We start from the raw sequence: 17,558 nt of genomic DNA on the forward strand, positions 1-17,558 counted from the left end.
ATAAGCTTCTATAGAAAGATAAGAAGCTGTGTCTTGCATAGATAGAGTGATTATAGAGTCATTATTGAAGTCTAAAGAATCAACAGTGGAAAGCTCAGTTCGCCTTTACTCCTATGTATAAGCAGAAGCCAGAGCAGGATATGAAGATGGGGAGCAAGTCAATTACAAAAGTGAACAGAACAAGCATAAGGAGTTACACCGATATTTTCTATAAAGAAGTAATGAGGGTAATAGATAGATTCATTCTATTGGTGTGTTTGTAAGAGGAGCAGCTTTATTATATTCCTTTGCTTTGATATAGCCGGGTGAGATAGAATCAATTACTGTTTGACTTTACTCTTCACTCTCATCTCAAGATTCCATTACTGTTTCCTTTGGCGCAAGAATACTAAGTGGAGGTCTAGCTAAATTAGCAAAAGACATATGAAACTGAAACAAGGGATTACTTGATCACTGAACCTGATCCAGCAGATGATCTTGAAACTGAAGACGATGCCCCTTTACCCTAGGGAGTAGTCCCTTGTGCCTAAGAGGGGGTTCCTACTTTCTTGCCCTTGGCGCACAGTCTCTTCCTTATTTCTCAGTCGATCGATCCCCTCTTTTGTAGCTCCAATCGTAGCGAGTATCTCCTTTTTCTCGTGGAAAGAGACTTGGATCCTCCCGTTAGGCTCTCCCGGGAAGCGTACTATACACCCTCCTTACAATAGGGTTTGGGTCAAAGACAACTACGCTTGTGTCTCCTTAAGATTTGACTCCACCACCCTATATTGATTTGGCTCCCGACTCCCTACCTCCAAACCTACAGTAAAGCCGCCCACCCTTCTGCTTTGACTCCAACCCCCGGTTCACTACATCCGGTATATTAAGAACAGCAACCGCTGAAGCTCGTGAGACTGTTTATCCGTGGCTGACTCCGATCGAACTAGAGTAAGACTCACTCTGCTTCCACCAACTGAGACTTCAACGCGGATCAACCCACTGGAGCTGTTTCTCTGTGTTGATTTGTTTTCTTCGCTTTCATTTAACGCCCAGCGGCTGCGGGCTAATCCCAATAGCTACAAGGCAGACGGAAAGCCACACCACAACGATATGGTCGACTGGTTTTGAATTATGCCAAAAAAGAACTACCTGTAACCCTACTATAAAGAAAAGAGTAGTGCTGCAATGCAAAGAAAAGAGTAGTGCTGCTTGAATGCCTCGGGCCAATTGAGAACTTATCGGCTTATGCCAATCGATCACGTTTAGCTCTACCAACGCCGGAACAACTGCTAGCCATAATGCAAGTAGAATCTCTTGGTGTTGTCTTCCAACTGCCCGGCGTGCTCCCAGCTCTGCTTGCCTCACTCAAACCAATTGAAAGCGGATGAAGAAGAATCCCGCCCACACATCGTTCCATTTCTCGATCATAGTGAGGGCATGAAAATACAAATAAAGGGATTGACACCAAATTGAATCCAAGTTTGCTATCTTTTTTGAATCGCGTATTGATTATTCGTTGGACATACTAGCCCTTACCCTCTAAGACGTGAATTGGAATTGTGCCAGAAAGACGAAGACAAAAGGCTTTCAGCACCTTGCCTCGAGCAGGGACGATGAAGATAGCCCCCTCGGGTTCTTGTATGGCTGATGTCTAGTGTGCTTTTGGAGTGTTTAAGCCGCACGTACCACTCTCCTTAGTCTCTCTGCTTCGTTATGCGAGGCCGCCGTCTTCAATCACGATTACGTTGACGACGAACTTCTTCGGCTTTACCTTCTCTACTCTTATTATGTCAGCGTGAGTCTAGATAATGGTATTTGACTTTAGACACTCGAGTGCTGTTGCCTTGGTGCTTTCTTTTTGGATTCTGTGTTTTAAGATTCTGGATTTCTTGTTTTCTTCATCGATGCTAAACGCCCTCGTTCTTTTCTTCCTTGTAATCGAAGTTGATTCCTCCGGTTAGATTTGAGCTCTACTGCATCCCTTCTCGAGGGGACTGGATTTGATTAGAGAGCTAGCGGCTCCTGTGGAGGTTTTGTAGTTCCCCATCTATCAGCCATAGATCTGGCTGTTTTCCTCCCGCACCCTTATCGGGATTAAGGAAAGCCGGTTTCCATCCTTTGTCAGGACCCGAGAACCTCGTGACCTCCCTCTCTTGCATTTTAGTGTTTTTGAGTTCTATAGTATATTTTGGTCAATGTTATAAAGAATTAGCATCAGCAATGAGTGCATCTGCTAGGTTCCCATTCCTACTCAACAACTTGAGAGAGAATTGATTTATCCTACCTAAGAAAATCCACCACATCAGGTAAATTATAATCAAGGCCTACTTCAATGCACACACGGGCAAAGGAAACGCTTTCTCTGCTGTTATCTTGCCCGGAGAAAAGGGGTGCCAATGAGAAATTAGATGCTGGCTATAGAAGCGTACCTCGCGAAAATGGGTATCTTAGTGATCCCAAGTTGTCCAAGGTCCTGCCTCCATAACATGTTCCTTAGCTGAAGAGTAAGCGAAATCGAAGGGAAAGGTGCCTTTACGAACCATAGAAAGATTTGGGAAGACTAAACGAATTCCAAGCTCTGCGAATTAACTTCACCATATCTTGAATAGACGGTGTAGCACCTAATACCCAAAACATAGTTATTCCCTCTTTCCGTAATGAAAGGAAATCCAGATAAGCTACGATTGGCATAGAAATAAGGATAGAAGGAAAAACGGCAAGCACCCTTGCTAGGCCAGACGACTTAAACACAGCAGTAAGATTCCGAACTCCTTTAAAATAGGGCAACCGCATGGGACAAAGGAAGGCTCGGCGGGATGAAATGACTCTAGGCGAAAAAAGAAGGGATCGTCAGAAAAAGCTTATCTAACTTCCACTCAAACAGGAACTGGCCTTAGGACGATGGCAGAAGTATGGATGGCTGGGAATCAAATAAGATATATATGCAAAAACCGTATCACAGGCTTGGTGAAACTGCCTCTCTCAAAGCTGCTATATTGGAATCCTATGCTTCTCTTAAAGCAGCTGTCCGTCTTATCATCCTCTGATGGCTGCTTATGCGATACTGCACCTCGTTGGTCAAGTATTCACGCTTACGTTCCATTCTTGTGCTGGTTGGTCTTCAAACGCTTGGTAGGAGTAAAGCAAAGAAAGAGTTAGAAGAGTGGAAACCTCTCTTACATCCACCAAGCCATTACTCGTGTAGAACATGGGCTGCTGGACAGAGTGCTTACCGATGAGATAGAACATGGGCTGCTGGACAGAGTGCTTACCGATGAGATCTTTTGAGACTGAATGCTTTGAGTTGGGTTCCTTTCAAAAGACAGATCGGGAAATTGCTAAAGGTTAACCCTAAACTGGCTTTCGTTTTAGCTTAATGGTATATAGGTGAACCTGAACCAGGTCCGAATGTGTTTTATTCCTTACCCCGACCCAGAAGTAAGGTCGGTACTAGGAATATATCAATATCCATCCGGGCTTGACTTGCGAATAACTCACTACCGAAGGTGCTGAAAGCCTGATAAGAAAGAGTTTCTACAGTTAACTTCTTCCTAAAATAGTGAAGGAGCAGTTGAGTCTGTCGATAAGAATTTGTTTATACCCCAGCCTCCTGAAACTTGATAAGAAAGAGAGTACACTGCTGGTATTAGTTTCCGGGGACCAAGGAAGTATTTGTTTCCTGGGCTAAATGGAAAGTTGTGGAATTTGACTGTTGAAGTTGAGTCCTTTGTTTATGCTAGTTAGCGAGTGAAAGGTTGACTTGACTCTGCGCTCGCAAGTCCTGTTTTCCGGGGCAATTAGATCTTAAGCTTGTTCTTGTGTTGCTGTAAGTGAATCAGCTATTCAAGCATTGTCCGCAAAAGAGGCTTTCAGCTCCTTAGTTGTCGTAGAGAAAGAAAGTCAGCACCGCCAGTCAAAGTTCGAGTAGCTGGATTAGACGCGGATGAGGAAGCTTCGGAATAGCTTGTAAAGTCTAGGTTCGGTGTCTAAGAGAAGAGGGTGAGAGTCCTCGTATCGCTAGGTCGAGGAAAGTATATTTGATAATCCGCTAGAGTAGGTAAAGAATTGGGAGTGGCCCCCCTGTCTTTGGAATCTGACCTAACAGCATATAGAACCATCTTCAGCCTCTGGAACAATACTTGATACTGCTAAGGATCTTCAAACTTCCACTCGAAAGTGAGAATGAAATCCATCTCTAGCGCCTAAGCTTGTTCAGAAGATATTATTGCCCAAACAAGACTTGGAGCTCTAGCGAATTAAGTAAAAGCATGATAATCTCTCTCAACCGACCCCTTACTTTTCCTTCGACTAAGTTGGACCAGTAGGGCCTTGTTTCTTCTCTTGTAACTGACTGCTTTATCTCGGCACCCTTATGCTTCTTTACTTTAAACAACACTTGAAACTGGAGCTCTACTTGAATAAGGAACTCCCCTTAAACATGGAACTCTCCTTTCTCATCTTTATCTTATTATTTCTCTTATTATAGGAGAACACTCAGATATAGGAGACTGATCAAGACTCGGAGGAAACCGGTAATGGAACTTGCCCGAACCCATCTCTCTCTCGCTTTAGCCGATGAGGATCTTTCTTCCCTTGCTACAGAGGTTGTCCTGGAGAGTGGCTTTGCACAAATAAGAAACAAACTAACCGCATTGCTTACCTTTTGCTTCAACTGACTCCTGACTTCACTCCTGCCCTTACTCTCCTCAAAGAATGGAATCTCTCGAGCACATTGTATAGCGAGCACATGGTATGTTATAGAGGTATAGAAACACTTTTGACTTACCTACCTAACAGCTTTTCGAGTGGAGCGCTCTGTTTTTCATCACTCCGGCCATTCTTGAAGTTGAAACATGGGTGAAACGATTAATTACCAACGCTCACCTCACTGAATCGACTCACTACTCTAATAAGCGCATTAGCACCACGAGAGCAGATAGGGGAACTCCACAAACTAGAACTCCACGACAAAGAGCTACCCTTAGACACAAGCACTTGAATCGAACCTACTTGCTAGAGCGAGACAAAAAGGAGAAGTATCCCTTTGATCTGGATTATGTAGCCCAGCCCAACTCTCCCTACTTAGTTTTGAGTGCTGGAGAAGTCTCGTCTAAAGTAGAAAGTCAGGTCTCAAGCAGGTATCAAGAACATCAACTCGGGTAAGGTAAGGTTTAAGAGAAACCCCTATTTCTGGTCCTACTCCCCCTATTGTTCAAGTCAAGTATGGAGCGGGTGCGCTAATGAGTTCGAATCAAAAGCCATAAATGAGTTAGCGGAGGTGATATATGACTAATTTCTCTATTTGGAACGCTCTCTTCAACAAGAGCAAAGGCACCAACCAATCCACTGGAGGGAAGGGCATAAATAAGTGGAGGAACCGGGCAAAGATTAGAGGCGTCAATGCCGTATAAGAGCCTGACGGTACGGGGTGTGTGTGTCTTTCCAACAAGGTGTGTCTTTCCAACAAAATATATATAAGTTGTTTCTTACCTTGGCGGAAACTTAGGGAATGAAGCCGGATTACCAGCTGTGATAGTCCCGTTATAGTCTGCGGAGTCTCTTTGTGCTTTTGATGTGGTAAAAGTCTTGTTCCAGAAGTTGTAGGTTGTTCGGGTGTTGTCGGTTATTCGAGTTCCAACGGGCTTGGCTTACCTTGAATGGAATATCTCTTTCACCTTGTCAAAAAGGAAAACTAGGAAAGGAATATATCTCTTTATATATAGACTTATATAATCAATGAATTTCCTCAACAAACGCTTCATCTTTCTTTGCGCCGAGGAAAACTCGTAGAAGAAGTCGTTTCAATAGAATACTCAGGATCCGGAGTCGGAATAGGATCTTCAAGTCTTGTTCGTTCCATAAGTGATTGTACGTTCTGTATCTTTATTTAGATCTAGTGCAAGAGAGATTCAATTCAATGATTACGTCTCAAGTGCAAGTGATCAGAAGGGTTGCTTTGCCAGGATACCTTCGTCAATCAGTGCACTCAAAGAGATTCTTTAGTTAGAGTAAGCCCTTGTGCGTTACGTTAGCGAGTTAGTGAATCCAAATCCAAAGCTTCAGTGGAGATACCCTTTCTTGCAGGCCCTATACAAATAACTTGGACAGAGGCAAAGAGGCGTGGACACCGGTACCGTGTTATCTAAGTTTCTACTTGTTCCCGAAGCTTGTTTAAATGTAAGGAATTGCAGTGTAAACTGTCTTCATCATCATTCATTAATAGAATATCTCGCCTCGACTCTTGCTCCCGTTAGCGCATCCCTCACTCCACTACTTTGAGCTACATCGGTCAGGGCATTCTCCACGAGACAACACTCTAATGCTTCTTCTATTGTAAATGACAGCACAGCTTCCTTTAATAATGAGGCACTCCTACGACTACTTTCATAATTCTGACCCAGTTTATGATCTCTACGACCTTTGCTCGAACTAAACAGAACTTCCCGATTCTAATACTTTTCTGGCTCCTGTCTCTGTTTCAACTGTTTCTTCTCCGACTCCTTATCTTTCAACTCACACTTATGATCCAGAGCCTACTCTATCTCCCGGTTACTCACCATATGTTGCTTCTTATGTCGTTGACTTAACAAGAACGGATTCTATTCTGTTTCCAGCTGACTTTCATTCCATAAGTTAGATATAAGGTGAACTCTGTAAGTGCCCAAAGAGAGTATAATAGATGTCTGGTTACAAATAGGATTTCTATACAAGAACTCGAGTCACTAAGTAACTATCTGGATGCTTCTAGTAGTGGAAAGTCAAGAAGCAGGGTCAATTTCCGGGTCAGTGCCAGTTCTAGTTCTTGGCTTATAGTCTCTTTCCGTTGGAGTGGAATCCTATCATACCCTATTAAGAATCAGAGGTGTTTCGGTAAGCAGAGCGGTACAATCAGTTTCATCGTCGGGACAATCAGTGTTATCTACACGCGAATGCAAGTCAGTTGCAAGTGCAAAGTCTACTCTCTCATATGAATCAGCAGGAGCATGCGCTCTTTCCAATCTTTCTGCGCTCGAACTCATTTACCTTGGTAGTTCAATTCTGCACTTCTTTGATTAGTGGGTGAAACTCCATTCCGTATTTACCTCTGTGTTTGATTACTGAAAATGAATGTTATTAGCTTACCACTATATACCTCTGAATTAGCAATGGCACTCCAACAGGCATTGGGACGATAGGAGGTGTTACGAGGCGCTATCAACAATGATCTTTATTACAAGCGGAACCCGATCAGAAGGAAGGGCAGGTCTAGAGATAGATCATGCTAAATACCCTAGGATATGGCTTTCAGAAGGTAAATGGGGGACAACCCCTTAATCTTACCCCGGTTTTCAACTAGATAGCTTTCAACTGGCCGAGACCGATAGCAAAGCAAATCCACTTCATCTGTAAAAAAAACAGAAACTAGCTTTACAATAGCAATGGAAGCTAGCACTCACACAGGATGGTTTGAACCTACCATCTTAGATAGAAGGCAACTTGATGGGACTGAATAGAAGGACGGGAACGAGCGGGATCTCAGACGAACAGGAAAGAGAGAGTCAACGCCGTACAGGACTAGGCTCTGAAAGACGTTATTCGGCTCGAGGAAGAGGAATAGATAGGTACACGAGGTGAGCGGAAATCTATTATTCTACATTTGACCAAAAGATAGGTTCAATTCAGGACAGGTTGGTTAAGGTAGTTGTGTAGGCTCGCCTGCCGAGTCCTTGGTACTCTCTTAAGCAAAAGCCCTTTGTTCGAGTCCTTGGTACTCTATTAAGCAAAAGCCCTTTGTTATAGTTAAGACTGGGGGAGCGCCCCCTCTGGTTGCTTCGACGGGTTTCATCGCGGAAAGAGCAGCCGATCGGTTCTTAGTAGCTTCGCAAACTAGTGATCACTTTATTCGACTTGGCATCGATCAGTACTGGGTAAGGTTTTATGTGCCTCTTCTCTTGTGCAGAACTCCCCTTACTTAGGAGGGGGGCATAACCTAATAGCTCAATGGTGGAACCCACTGAAACGGCTCGGCTAAAGCACGACACTGAGTTAATATACCAAGCAGAAAGAACCAAAACAACTAATAACCATTGAATATAAAGAATCCAAACTTCCAACAATGAAATGAGCGGTACCCACGAGCGAGGAGCCGTGAAACTGTATCCTCTTTGTAACCCCATTTTCCCTGGGGACCAAGAGCAGGAGCTGCCTTTTCCCTATAAGGCTTGGTCAATGAAAATCGATTGGACTATTTCTAGGCCAGAACCGTAGCAAAGGGGCTAAGGCATGAGTCTGTTCCACTACTCTTTGTCCTGCACCACTTGGCTATTGCTATTTCCCACCTAGGATCCCCAATCTAATAGCATAATATAATAAAGTGAAAGATCAGATTGTTAAAGAAGACCAGATCGAGGGAAGGAATCCACTCTACCGGACAATCAAAGAAAGAAGCCAGGTAAGGAAACAAGCCAAGCGTATACTCCAGTGGGAATTCCACTCTCAAGTAAGTATCAGCAGAAGCAACTGGTAGATCAGCAACTACTTAGCAACTACCGGGAATGAAAGCATACTAAAACAAGAGAATGGGAATGCAGCTAACGAGTGCCTGTTTTTAATACTAATAAGAATGATGTGACTACCAATAATGCTTTTGACTTAGAAGAATGGTGCTGACTACTCAGAGTGATTGGGGCACTTGGGAGATGTTGTTTACTTAGAAGAATGACTCAGACTAATAAGAGTGATTAGCCGATACACCCAAGCTGCAGATCTTAAGTAACACGGAAAACCACTATAGTTTTTAGACCCTAATAAATCAATAGAAAATAGAATATGAGAAAACGGAATACTTCATTGGAGATAGAGAAGAACCAATGGCCCCAAGTTCAAGTATTCAAAGAAGTAAAGGAATTCCTATTTATGAGGTTGGTTCCCGCTTTTGAGTTGTTGTCTTACTTTCCAACTTTCTTGCCATTCTAGTTCCTCTGACGATGATCCTTACTTATTAGTTTGATTCCTTTTCTCATTGGTTTGATCCACTCGCGCAGTAGTGCATTCTTGTTAACGGCAGTTCACTCCCTAATTAGAGGAACAAGTAGTAGAAGCACCAGCCCAAGTCTTATTAACAGGAGGGGAAGTTCTATATTGAAAGTAGCGTTCTCTAGTAGGAATTGCTTGACTTCTTGTTATCGGTTGCTAGGATACTGGTCTCCACTACAGGACCCATAAGAACGGCTATAACACCAATAGCATAGAAGTAAAGAATTCAGTGAAAGGTTTTTATCTGAAAGAAATGTATTAGTAACGAAAGCGAAAGGGGAAAGGCGGCGGGCATAAGGGAGTCAGACTAATAGGGAATAGTAGCAGGTCTCATCAGTAGTAGTTACATTCGAATTAGTATTGATATGATTCCAAGTTCCTAGTTAACCGGTAGTTACAGAACGAGAGCAAAGAAGGTAAGGCTAAGATAAAGCAGTAGCAGTCTCATCAGCAGCGGTTGGACTCTTTATTATAAGTGAAAAGAATAGTCGCAGTTCGAAGCTAATAAGCAAGAGTTAATACAAGGGCGTAGAAGCTGTAATTCAAGTGCCTTGGTGGCTGAAACCAGTCAATCCAAGCCTTCAACAAGGGAGTCCAAGGCTTAACCCAGTGCCAATAGGAATCAAAGCAGTGCTAGCCAGAATCAAAGCAGTACCAACAAGAATATAACTACTAACAGCAAGACTGGTGCTATACTAACTCCAAGCCTTAAAGCAGTGAGGGCTCGCTACCGTTTAACTCCTACCGCTTTTAACTCGCTACCGTTTAACTCGCTACCGTTTAACACAGGCTCCTACCGCTGAAAACATAGATTGTAATAGAAAGAGTGGAGCGGCCCTGCCGCGCAACGTTAGTAGTTGCTTGGCCGTAATAACTGTTACTTGCTGCCGCGCCACATTAGTAGTGTCTTGGCCGTCTTACGCCGCCTATAAACTCACTGCCGTTTAGCTCAGGCTCCTCCGCGCCACGTTAGTAGCTCAATAACTCCTGCCGCCTTCCCGCTCGCTACCGTTTAACTCAACTCCTACCGCGCCTAGATCGGCTTGGTCATTAGTAGTTGCTTGCTCGTTAGCAGTTCCTTGGCGGTCATTAGTAGTGTCTTGGCGGTCATTAGTAGTTGCTTGCTCATTAGCAGTTCCTTGGTCGTTAGTAGTGGCTTGGTCATTAGTAGTTCCTTGGTGAACCAAACCCAGGAAAGCGAGAATGAGAGCAATGGATCCCAGAATTAATTGCGCTGAGGAGTGCAAGACTGAACCGAGTGAATCCAAGCCTTAACCGCCAAGCAACGGGATGAGCTACGTAGACAAAATAGAATAGTTGTGCTAAAGTTGTTACAAGTAGTGGTCCTGTTCTGGTGATTGTTAGAGTGGAAGACCGATCCTATGAGAGTGTGAGTTGACAGTTCCAGCTGAGTAGTACTTGTTTTATTCTTTAATGCCAGTTGCATCCCAGTAGTCGTAGCCCAGGTAGTCGTAGCCCAGGTAGTCGTAGCCCAGTTCTGGTTCTTGTTGAATACCGAGTAGTAGAGTTCGGGGCGATGTGACTCAAATAGGCATATTTCCGAATGTTACTAATTTCTTTAGATCAGAAGAAAACAGGAACTACTTGCTTGCCGTAGCGAAAACAGGAACTACTTGCTTGCCGGAGCAGTAAAGTCTCTCGGAGCAGGCGCTAGGTCAAGATTCAATGACTCTCTACTTTACCACTTGTAGGGCATATACTCTTTCTTATGAGTGGAATTCTTACCTTTCTACCACTGAGTGGAATTCTTAGTTGAAGTTGAATTCGAAAGAGAAGCTTCTTTTGAGGAGTAGTGAAAAAGAACACTTGTTATCCGGTTTATCCAGACCAGATGAGTTGTCCCCTTGCCGAAACTGTAAATAAGGGCCTCGTATACAAGGTCAAGCGCCAAGAGCCTTTAGTCTGGATTAAGCCAAGCCCCCAACAAGGGGGAAAGCCTTTCACTCCAGTCAGTCTTGTATAGACAGACAGGGGTAATCTTCAATCAATCCTCTTTTAAAGACACAGTTTTGCTTTAATAGGAAATAAATAAGGATTCTAAGACTTAGAAACTGGTCACTCTAAGTGAGTTAAGTATCCAATTGCAGAGTTGCGGTAAGTCATACTCTGATCCTCTGTTTTCTAGCTTTCCTTCCTTAGTGACTTGGCCCGGACTCCTATACTGGATGCGCTAGATCTACCCCTTACTTACTTGTCTTATGAATATCTTCCCTTGCCTCTGCAAAAGCATCATTCCCTGATATCCATACTAGAGCCAGAGGGATATAAGCCAGCTGCTTGTTTAGATGAGCAAGAGAATGCGAAATCATGCCCCTTTTGCCCTATTCGTGGTTAGTTGAAAGAGCCAGCCCTTATAGTAAGTGTCAAGTAGAAAGGGAGAGTTGTTGGCATAGAGTCCCTTTCCGTTCTTGTGTTTGATGAGCTTTCCCCGTAGAGCTCAGTTCTTGGCTTGACATCTAAGTCTGGGTTCGGTGCTTGTGTGAGGCTATGAAGGAATTGAGAGTAAGTGACTTGGCTGTAGCCTGAGTTAGATGAGCAATAGGGTCAAGATGTTAGGAAGAAATTACTTATAAGCTCTCTTAGGCCTATTCAATGATGTATTTCCCATAAAACTACTTTTGTGATGTTAGAGTTCATTGACGCCTAAGAACATGGGCATATCCGGCTCCTGTTTCAAATCCTTAGTTTGATCCCGTTCCTGTTAGAGTTATAGTCTGCATCCCGGTAGTACTATGGCGTAAAGGTCTAGGTCATCTGCTTGTGTGAAGCAAGTAGTAAATAGATAAGTAGTTGCTAAGTAGTAGGCTTGGCGGCTCGGGTAGTTTACTGACTTACTTGTTGGTTGGGGTAGTTAAGGGATAGGGCAGACGTACTTACTGGCTTTGAGTCGAGGTCGGGCACTTATTAGAGGTAGGGTCGGGGTCAGAAAGAGGAATTAGTTGACAGAGCCAGAGGGTAAAGATGATAGGAAGAAATGCACTAGTTTTAGCTCTCTACCGCTTTTCAGCTCCCTTCCAGTATTCCTACTTCCGCGTTTAAGTCTCATTTATGAGTTGACTTCTTCTGAGTGTTCGGGGTGAGTCCTGTGCTACTTAGTTCAATCCAATCCCTAGTTCGTGGTTGCTTGCCAATACGAGTTCCTTTCTTTGCTTTTGTAGTAGTAGCTTGTCTTATCGGTGCCAGTTACATCCACTCTGTTTTTAAGAAGAATAAATTGACTGAACACCCAAACCATAGCTATATCGTTCAATATAAAAGCACTTCTCTTTTTTGCCAGCTTTTCCTTAATAAACAAGAAGGGATTCTTATATACAATACCGAAATAATCCATTTCATAAATCAAAGAGAGAATGGAAACCAAAGAGTAAGGCTTGGGCTAACGATATAGATAGTTAGATTGACTACTGTGCGAGTCAGACTTGGTGTTGGGGAGAATCTATCGGGTTGAGTTTCCGTTCTCTGTATTGGTACTTTCTATCTTAGATATAGTATTGGATTTCTGTATTATGAAATGAATGATTCTGTTTTAGTATAGTAAAACTTCTTTGTGATTGCTTAGGGAAATGAGGTTCAAAACCAGCTCGAGTTTTATACTTTTTGATTAGAGTTTCTGCTTTTTTCTCATAAAATAGTAATTAGTGAGTTTTTCTGTTGTTTCTATGCCGCGCCGGTGCCGACCACGTGGTGTCGGTGTACCAGCCATACCATACCATATTATATCATATCATACCATACGCGGGTGCGCCATGCGGCGGGGTTTTTGTGTGTCGGTGTGGTTAATCTAATTCTCTATGTCGGTGTGGAAATTCAAACTAGCGCTACCAACCTTGTTTTCACCCAATGCCGGTGCCGATCAATGCATTACCGAGCGAGGCATCCCCAATGCATGTCTGTTACAGTGTACATACCATATTCTACTAGGGTATATGTGGTGTGGGACCATCGATGCACGTCCGCTGGTCGATACACGACCGAACGCTCTAATACTTAGTGAATGAATGGTAAATCAATGCACGTGCGCTGGCCCGAGGTACTTTATATGCACGACCGAGCGAGGGACCTACCTTCCTTCTATGCATGGGGGAATGATCTGATCCCCGTAGTCCTAAGTTTATACCGTCTTAGGAGCATACCTTTGCGCTCACACAGGCCCCTCCGCTCACACAGAATGAATTGTGCTACGAAAACCCAAGAACAACCAAAAAGTGCAGAATTAGGGACCCGGTACACGTTGTTTGTCCCGTTGCTTGGCCCCAGCTTCTAGTTTCCGTATTGGTAGCCCGGGTTCTATTCCCTTTTTCTAGTGAAAGTCTCGGTAACACACCCACCTAGTTGGAGAGGATGAGATAAAACAGTAGAAGAATCGACTAGTAATCCAAAGGCAACAACTCTCAAGTCAGAAATCCATTCTATAGTCGTTAGGCACCTAAACACACTTACTCTTAACTATAGGTCTGCCCTCTTAAACGGATATTGATGTCCTAAGAGCCTTTGCTTTATCTCAACCTAATAGCCTCAATTCTTTGACTACCCGCTCTAGGCCTGCGGCTGTTACACCTCATTCTTTATCTACTCGCTTTGGGGCTTAGCTACTGTACTCACGCTCCTGTATAGCAGGCTTTCAGCTCCTTGCTTAAGTCGTACTCGTGCTTTTCGTTCTTACAAATTCTCCCCGGCTCCTATACATCCTTTGCAGCTTTTCATTATGTAACCACCGACTTGTATCTTTGCTTTACTGCTTACAAGAATCGAACAGGCACCCAGGAACCCATCTTCTTCAATTCACACTGAGTAAGCGGAATAGGTGTTACACAAATTCTACATCTAGTGTCTCCAAAGAAAGAATTCGACTTTTGAGCGCCAATCCAACATCTCCCTTACACACCGAGGCAGTCACTCCTTTATCGTCGAGTCAAGGAAACCAGTCAGTCCAACAATCATTCTCAAATTGGCAATTCCGTTAGTGCAGTCAAAACAGTGGATCTTCCCCGTCAATAAATACTTGATTTCATCCTATAGAGCAAGCATCTAAGTTATTATGATTACCATTAGACTCTCTACCCAACAAACACCCTCTTTCCTTACACTTTATTGCTTTATCCTCTTTTTTGCAGAACGATAACTTCATTTTCTAGTTACGTGGGCTGAGGGCTTCTAGAGCCTTTGATACTGAATCATCACTTACCGCACCGCTTCCTTTAGCGCCAAAGAAAAGCCCATAATAAGTAAAGGGCGATTATTGACGTTACCAACCTCTGATGTTATCGACACGCCAAAAGCAAGAGCTTAGAAAAGGAGATATAAAGCGAGAAAGCATCAAAGAGTTACCCCTTTGGAGAGGACTGTTACACTTAAGATAAGATACCCCCTTTTCCCTTGGAATAGATAGATCAAGATTCCATTCTCATGTTGGTGCAGTAGATGTAGCGGAGTACATTAAATGAGATTGATATGTAGTAGCAGAGGATGGAGCAGAAGACGAATCAACCCCCTGTGGGCTAGTTCAAGTTCTCAAGTCAGATGTCTTTGTTGTCGGTTCTTCAATTCTAGTTTAGGTCGGGAAAGAAGAAAAAAGCAAGTAAGCAGTGAGAGAAGTTCTTTACCCTAGTTGTACACGAGTTATTGCAGAAGAATTACCTGTTTGTTCGAGTTAAGTCAACAATAGAAGGAAGAGTCTCTAATTACTATTGGTATAACCGGGTGATAGGGAAGAAATAGATGTTATAGTGAACATCTTTGAAAGAATAATCGATTTAGGTGTGAGAATCAGAGAGAGGAAGAAGAGTTTGGCAAACAAAAGGGATGCTTGCTGGCTGTTAGGTCAGATTCAAAAGAGAATAGAGATTCAAAAGATAGGGAAGCAGGTGGTGTTGTTACAAAGTTCTATCATTAGTGCTCGAAAGGAAGAAGAGTTGGAAAGTCAAGTAGACCAGGAAAGGAAGAAGAGTTGGAAAGTCAAGTAGACCAGAGCAGATCTAACTGTAGTATTAGTTGACACTGGCCCAGCCCAGACTTATTTGATGAATTGTTGCGCTAAGCAGTATCAAGGTTCTTTAGCCTGTGTTGTGTAAGGTAGAAAGATGGGATCGCAGCTCCCACACATTGCAAGCAGTCGAGTATCTCGTTTGCAAGTACAGCTCGACAAGCAAGCAAAGGAACTGTGCCTTAATTCGAACTTTATGTGTAATATTAGCAATAGATATACGATCTCGCAACTAACAATGAATTATGAAACTGGAACTTACGCTGATGCATTAGCACAACATCTGGTTTTACACCGTCACTTGTTCGTTTTGTTGGGCCTGGGCCTGGCAATACTTAACGCTGAAGCTGAAAACTCGATAACAGTAGCTTTAAGAGCAAGTCCTGTTTCGGGAGCTCACACAGCATCTTATCGAGTTGACAAGGAGGCGGGAGACCAAGCAAGGGAGCAAGGCTAAGCAGCGGGACAATAAGAAGTGTAGTTACCAACAAGAGCAGATCTTTAGAAGTTCCACCACAACTCATATACTCTTATAACTCACATAAAGTAAGACAAAACAAACATACTTTTTCGAGTCCAATGCGGGGAGTCAACCATTATAAGAAGCTAGATTTGGATCTAAAGCGGGATCTTTTCATAGGAGCAGATGAAGCGCAGCTATCGATTCTTCAAGTGATTGAGTTGCATCTATATCTTAGTTTGTTAGCGACGAGCGAAGTTCTGTTCTTGCGGGGAAGAATCAATTACTGGGGCGTAGCGTAGAGAGGCTATTGGCAAAAGTCAGCGAGAGAGATTATTGGCCCGGCGTATAAAGAGGTTCAGTGCTAGTCAGTTATATCCTATCAAAATCAAGAGAATGGTAGGCTAACTGACAGTAGTGGGAGAGTTCAAGCAGATATATGTTTTTCAAGCGAGTGGTTATGGGCATATTAAATACACTATCAATACAGGTTGAAAGGCAAGTAAGTGAAACTAATAGAAAACCCGGTGTAGCACGAGTCAGAACAATGCCCACCTCTCGACACAAAGCAAAAGAGCACAGAAGAAAGAGGCAAAGAAAAGGCCATAGAAGCAAGCAACGGTTGAAAGACATCTTAGGAAAGGATGACATCAAACAGAATGAAAGAATGCAGTTTCGTTGTTGGATGGAATTGAAAACAAAAGGACCAGGCGCTACTAATATAGGGTGAAAGGCGTTAGTGGCAGACTACTTATTTGCTGTATAGAAGGGAAGGCTCACAACTCCCAGAGTAGTTTAGGTGAAAAACACAGGGTTGAGGTCATTAGTTGAAGAGTTAGGGCAGTGTTAAAGCTAACCTCTAGGAATCGTACCAATGAGTTAAGGAATGAGGGAAGGGATAGTAAGTTGAAGATAAAGTAAGGCAGGGTTTAGGTTCAGCAACGAAAGTCCTATGGGCAGTGTTCGATCTGATATTTAGTAGTGAAAGGCCTTAGCAATAGTAGATTGATTCTTGTTAGCACCAGTGGAGTTCTTCCCAGTCGTGATAACCCTAGAAGCAGTAGTCATAATTAGAACTTAGAATATTGATTCCGAGTCAGCGCCTAGAAGGCATAAGGTTAGGTGTATTAGGGGAAGCCTTGAATGAAATTCTGTAGTTATGCGGCCAAACCCCTCAAATATCGTACTTGATTCCATCTGTAGAGTGCAATTCTTCTGTAACTAACTCCCAGGAAAGGCATTCTGAGACTTTCTCCTATGATTCTATACTTGTAATTGGATTATTATCCGTGCTGGTGTCACTCCTATGCTACTTAGTGAAACTCTAACTTGCCTGCGCGCCTACCAGTTGTAGTGTTGTTTAGCTCGTTATTAGTACGAGTATCCTTTGCCTTTTATTGGTTTCTCGGGGCCTTAGTCTTATGGCTCTTCCCAGCATCCTTACCTTTCGAATTGGATTCTTTATTGACTACTTGTCTTTATTTACTACTTTCAAGAAATAGGCGTAGGTTGTCGAGAGGTGGGTTCACTCTTTTCCTGACTTTTGGGTTGGAGTATTACCTTCCCGACTCTCTTTCTTTTACTTGCTCTTTTCATTTCGTATATGCCTTGCTCCACTCTCGTACTAACAAGTAGTATAGCCTCTTAGCACGGCCCTAAAACCTAATACTCTTTGGATTAGCCCCAAAGCCTACTCCTTACATTCGAAACTGGTAAATCAACTACAAACTATCAGATCGAAACACTACCTAATAAGAAGGAAAGTAGATCACAGGAATCAACACTAGACTATTGGAATGAAAATCAAACCAGTCAGAGTGGAACCAGTGCTTCGGAGAATCAAACTTGCGATAACCAAGAATAACTCCGGTGCTTATAAGCCAGCTCTTTCCTTCTGTGATTCGGATTTGCCTCTATCAATATTACTTGACTGTGTTTCTAAGGCTCTAGTTAACCTCTTTCACTCCGGGTGGGTGTCCAGCGATCTAACAATTGCACTCGGGAATCCAACTCTCAAGTCATATACATCGTAATAGGAACTCGGTCTGTGACTACTGATTGAAATTCCCTAACCACTGCATCGGATCCACCAAGCGAATG

Source organism: Musa acuminata, unplaced genomic scaffold (genome assembly GCF_036884655.1).
Source record: "Musa acuminata AAA Group cultivar baxijiao unplaced genomic scaffold, Cavendish_Baxijiao_AAA HiC_scaffold_1097, whole genome shotgun sequence".
NCBI lineage: Eukaryota > Viridiplantae > Streptophyta > Magnoliopsida > Zingiberales > Musaceae > Musa > Musa acuminata.